Source organism: Chrysochloris asiatica, unplaced genomic scaffold, assembly GCF_000296735.1.
Source record: "Chrysochloris asiatica unplaced genomic scaffold, ChrAsi1.0 scaffold00030, whole genome shotgun sequence".
NCBI lineage: Eukaryota > Metazoa > Chordata > Mammalia > Afrosoricida > Chrysochloridae > Chrysochloris > Chrysochloris asiatica.
Genome location: NW_006408548.1, coordinates 23,217,954 through 23,223,268, shown reverse-complemented (window position 1 = coordinate 23,223,268; position 5,315 = coordinate 23,217,954). Strand labels below are relative to the sequence as shown.

Here is a 5,315-nt window from a genome sequence, read left to right as displayed (position 1 = left end):
GGGAGTAGAAAGCCTCATCTTTCTCCCGCGGAGCAGCTGGTAGTTTCGAACCGCTGACCTTAAGGTTCGCAGCCCGATTCGTAACTACTATGCTACCAGAGCTCTTTAGAATTAGAATATTACAGGAAAGAAAAATAAACTTCTTACTTTTTAAAGACAATTTTATCTGGGAATTTGAGTTGACTGCTTAACTAGTATCCTAGGTAATATTCAGATAAGAAGAATGTATTTGAAATTTCATATGGATTTGAACTCCAAGGGACTCATATATCCTCGTATCCACACTCTTATTTGTACGAGGTAAAATATCAGCTGTGCATTAATCCTCATATCTCCAGACTTTACAAATGCAAAATTAGTAAAATCTACTTCGTTCTAATTCTTTTGAATCTTGATAAGATGAAAAAGACTTACTTTAATTGCTTTGGGATTCTGGGAAAGGCTATCAAGACTTGATAGGTTCCTCACTTATCATAATAAATTATTTTAATAAGTTTTAAAATGATAAAAATAATATTTAATAGATGTGTCTAAGTACTCTCTTGTATTTATTTGTTCAATGTTTTAACAACCTAGAAATGATGTGCAGTGATTTTCCTATTTTATAGGTGAGAATGTTAAAATATAAATGCTAAGTAACAATTAGGAATAGAATCCAAGCTATCTGATACTGGATTTTAACCAACACACTATATCCCCTACAATATTAAGTATATACCAAAGACTATCAGGAGAATATTCAATCTGAGAAAGTAGAAATACAGATGTGTCCAGATTAGGTAACAGATGCTAGTAAGGATTCTAAAGAGACATCTAAACACCCAAGCTTGAGACCTGAGATCATAAATAGCCACAATGGTTTGGGAAATTGTGTTTTTACAGGTAAACTGATGAGAATAAGTATGGAATTACATAAAATTTTGTTTTTTATTAGGTTGATTTTAAAGGCAATTTTTTTGTGGCATTTGTTCTGAAAATACGGTACACAAAATCTGAAGATTTCACTAAAAGTATAATGCTGAGTTTGCTTATGTTACTCCTCTAGTTCATATCTCCTGCCTTCTACTTGAAATGGCAGCCACCCCATCAACCTACAGACCATTTTCAGTACAGAGTGCCACAGTGTGCTACTTGAAGGTCAATGAGGATGTGTTTTAGAATCAATAAGAGCATCTGAAACAAAGAGGAAGACAACTATTCTTGGTGAATGGAAGAAAGCAAAACAGATGGAATTTTATTTAGCTTGAGTGAGGAAATGCCATTATTATTCCAAAAACCATTGTAAAGAGTAGCTGAAAAAAATGAATCAGATGAAGATAGGTGTATACATTACAAACAAATGTTTTTAATGCACAGACTGACTGAAATGTCAAATGTACATTAATTTCTATCACTCTGATGATATCCTATTCTAAATTCATTTGTCAGACATCAATAATCAGCAGTCTCCAGAAGGAAACTATCAAATGTATACCAGACAGTGAGACTTGGCAGGCAAGTAAGAAGACACTGGCTAAGCCAATATAAACCACTTGAGGAAATGTCATACTTAAGACTGTTCTGAGTAAGTCCTGGAACTCAAGACCTGGAAAAGTCAGACCCCAGGGGAAAAAGTATACATTTACTTACACATGAATGAATATGACTCTTTGGAAAGTGACTTTATTTTAATGCTCGACAATCTAGATCTCCCTCACACACAACCTTTTATTTAATAGTAGAAAATGCTCTCTCTGTTTCTGGTTTACAGTATATATCATCACAAAGAACCCTAGAAATATATTCTTTCCTTCTTTTTCAATGTACATTATTTATTTTGAAGTCCCTCACCTAAATAAAGCACACTTGTAAGAGACTACCAAATCTCCCAATTTGTTTTGGCAAGTGGATACAGACTAGCATTTTTCTGTATGCAAGGGAATAACATTTAAACCATTAAGAAACAGTCTTAGTTGTATGACTCCAAGGAGTTAATTTCTCATTTCCTGGTTCTTAGAGTAGCTCAGCTTTATCTGGTTTCAATGTTGTTGTGTGTCATCAAGTCAATTAGGACTCAGAGCAACTGTATATGTCAGAGTAGAACTACGTTGGCTGTAATCTTGCCAGGTATTTTCTTCTATAGACCTGTTGAATGCTTCACCATTGTGGCATTAGGGTTTCTTGCGTCAGTGTTAAGACATATGTAATAGCAGTTGTACAATCTCTAATTTCAAAGGAGGGAGGGAAGGCAGATTTTATGAAGTCTCTGGTAACGTAGTGGTTACGAATCGGGCTGCGAACCGCACGGTCAGCAGTTCGAAACTACCAGCGGTTCTGCGGGAGGAAGGAGGCTTTCTGCTCCCGTAAAGATTTACAGCCTCAGAAACCCCGTACAGGGTGGCTCTGAGTCGGAACCGACTGCACGGCACACAACAACAACTGGTTTGAATATTTCCTCATTTGTTGTTGTTGTTGTTAAGTGCTGTTGAGTCAGTTCTGACTCACAGCAATCCTGTATAGGTTTTCCAAGGAGCAGTTGGTGGTTTGATCCATCAGCCTTGCAGTTCAAACCAACACTGTAGTCTAGTGCAGTATCCTGCACTGATACACCAGGACTGCAATTTCCACATTAGTTGCTGACAAGTTGATTTTGACTCAAGGCAATCTCATATGTGCAGAGTAGAACTGCTGCATGTTCAAGGCTATGACCTCTCAGAAGATCACCAGCCTTGTCTTCTGAAATGTTTCCAAGTGTGTTTGAACTGCTAGCCTTTTGGGTAGTTGTCAAGCACCTATCCCTTTGTGCCATTTTAGAAAGGGTAAATATTCCAGAAATGAGTCCCCAAAACCTTTCCTAAATATACCTTGTGTCTTAGTTTACTAAGGCTGTGAAAACAAACAAAAAATACCAAAAAGTGGGTGACTTTAATGAACAGAAATCTATTTTCATACAGCTCTGGAGGCTTGAAGTCAAAACCAGTATCTCACTATGTCAATTACTCTTGAGAATTTGAGAGAACTGTTTCATGACTGAAACCCTGGGTGGTACACACAAGTAGTGTTTTTGGCTGCCTCACTGAAAGTTGAGACATTTGAGCTCACTCAGAGGTATCTTAGAAGAAGAAAGACCTGGTGATCTTCTTCAAAAAAATAAGTAATTGAAAATCTTGTAGATCACAGATGTACTTTGATACACACAAGATCTCCATTAGCTCCAGTCAACTATATGGCAACTGGCCCCTATTACCAAGAAGGTCAGAAAACCTTCCAGCAGTAATGAAACGAAATGTAAGTGACTGTTTATCTCACATTTTGATTGGAAGACACTGTTTATGTTGTTGATAAAAATGATAGGGTTGGAGGTGGAGTCAAATGTGGGTGATTTGTGGGGGTTGGAAGCATAATTTTTTACTTGGTTCATTCTGGTCTATTGGCTGAATAGAACAGATGCTGATTAATGAAGATAGGGGTTTGCTTGAAAGCCACAAAGAAATTTGGAAAATTAAAAAAAAAACAAAAAAACAAAAAACTGAGTAAACAGACTTCAGATAAGATAGCATCAGGTGATGGTCTAGAGACATGAGTGGTGGGAGTCTCATTGGGATGAGTTATTTCCAACCATGTTCTTTCTCAGGTATGGGTGGTAAGATTGGACTGGTCTGCATCACTGAATAGTACTCCCTGTAAGGAAGGTCTTGGAATCTACATTAAGAGTTCTATCATTAATAAAAATTTAGGAAAGGTCTCTGCTATCAGAAGAGGGCAGGAATACTAATCATAGATATTAGTTTTTATGAATTGGAAAATGGAGTAACTATCAGGTTCTATAGGTACAGATTTTTCCATATGTAAAGAAGTCCTTATGTGGCACTGTGGGATAAAGCACTGGACTGCAAGGTCACTATTAACTTCAAAGTTGGTAGTTCAAACTTACCAGCTGCTCCTGGGAAACACTGTACAGGGTCTCTATGAGTTAGAACACACTTGACCGTACTGAGCAACAACAATATATATGTATATATAGATTGAGAGAGAAAGAAAGAGAGACAGAGACAGAGTGATACTTTGAGAAAATTATTTGCTCTTGCTACCTATATCTTACATAAAACTTTATCTTGAGGGGAGCAACAGAAAGGTTGAAATGAAAATGAGAATGAACCTGAACCTCAAGTTGGTTTGCACTTCAAGGTTGAGTGTTCAAACTTACCCATGTACTGCTTGGAAACCCTATACAGGGTCACTATGAGTCATAACCTACTTGAAGGCACTTAACAAAAATAAACAACAACCAGTTAGAAACATAGCTCTTCCATCCCATTTGTTCCACTTTCTGCCTTCCAGGGCTAATGTCCAATCAAGGCAATGAGTCAGTCAAAGGGAATGCTTAACGGGGAAACAAAGTTGGACACATAGCATTTATTCACAATGGGATATTTTGAGGCTCCAATTGCTCCTACTAAGAAACACATAAGCATCATTCTATGAGTCATCTAAAATATTCCTGACAGAAAGCTCAGAATGAAGTTCTATGGGGATCCATTCTTCTTTGACAAGGGGTGGCTGAAAAGAAAACATGCGAATTCCAATAAATAATTTACATTAATTCATGAGCATTAGTCATTTGGCACAATCAAATTTTAGTCAGTTGGGGGAGATCAGTGTTCTTTGCCAAGACTGCATCTTTACAGCAGTTTCATTATTTAAAACTTTATCTCTTATTCTGAGTTTTAAAATGTTAATATGTTGAAACCTCCCTTTAGAGACAAATCCTGCAAACATTTACTCCACTTTCTTGAGTAAAATTTTGCTTTTACAAATATTGCTCCCTATCAAAACTCATCTATAAGATCATGTTAGTAAATAATCATGATACCTGATACCTTTAGTTTTCATCTTCCTTGTTTGTTACCATCTTACTAATACTTGGATCACACTGTTTTTGAGTCAAGGTCTTATTTAAAATTCTTTCACCTATAAAGTATAACTACTTACCTGTTCACTGGTGTCCACAAATAACCCTGTTCAGGTATGTTTTCTTTTTCATCTTCATAAGACAGCAAATTCTGATCATTTCAAATAATAGGAAATGAAATGTAAATATAAGCTGTGAAGCACAGCTTAATGCAGTATATCAAGGGTTATCCTTGCTAAGCCTTGTTTCTGATCTGATATTATATGGAATGAAGATAATTTTGTATCCTTTTTGCTTCCTTTGCAGTTCTTCTAAGAATGCTTGAGCAAACATTTTTCACTAAGGCCCATGCAGAAAGGAGTAGGGTCTTGAGGGAGCCTTGGAAAGTTCTGAAGTTTTTGAAAATTTGAAATTGTCAAAACAA

The 5,315-nt window shown here is 36.5% G+C and overlaps 1 pseudogene; it reads right to left on the bottom strand.

Moving 5' to 3' along the window:
* The window catches only part of LOC102832835, a 76,729-nt pseudogene that overhangs the window by 60,694 nt on the left and 10,720 nt on the right, over positions 1-5,315 (bottom strand).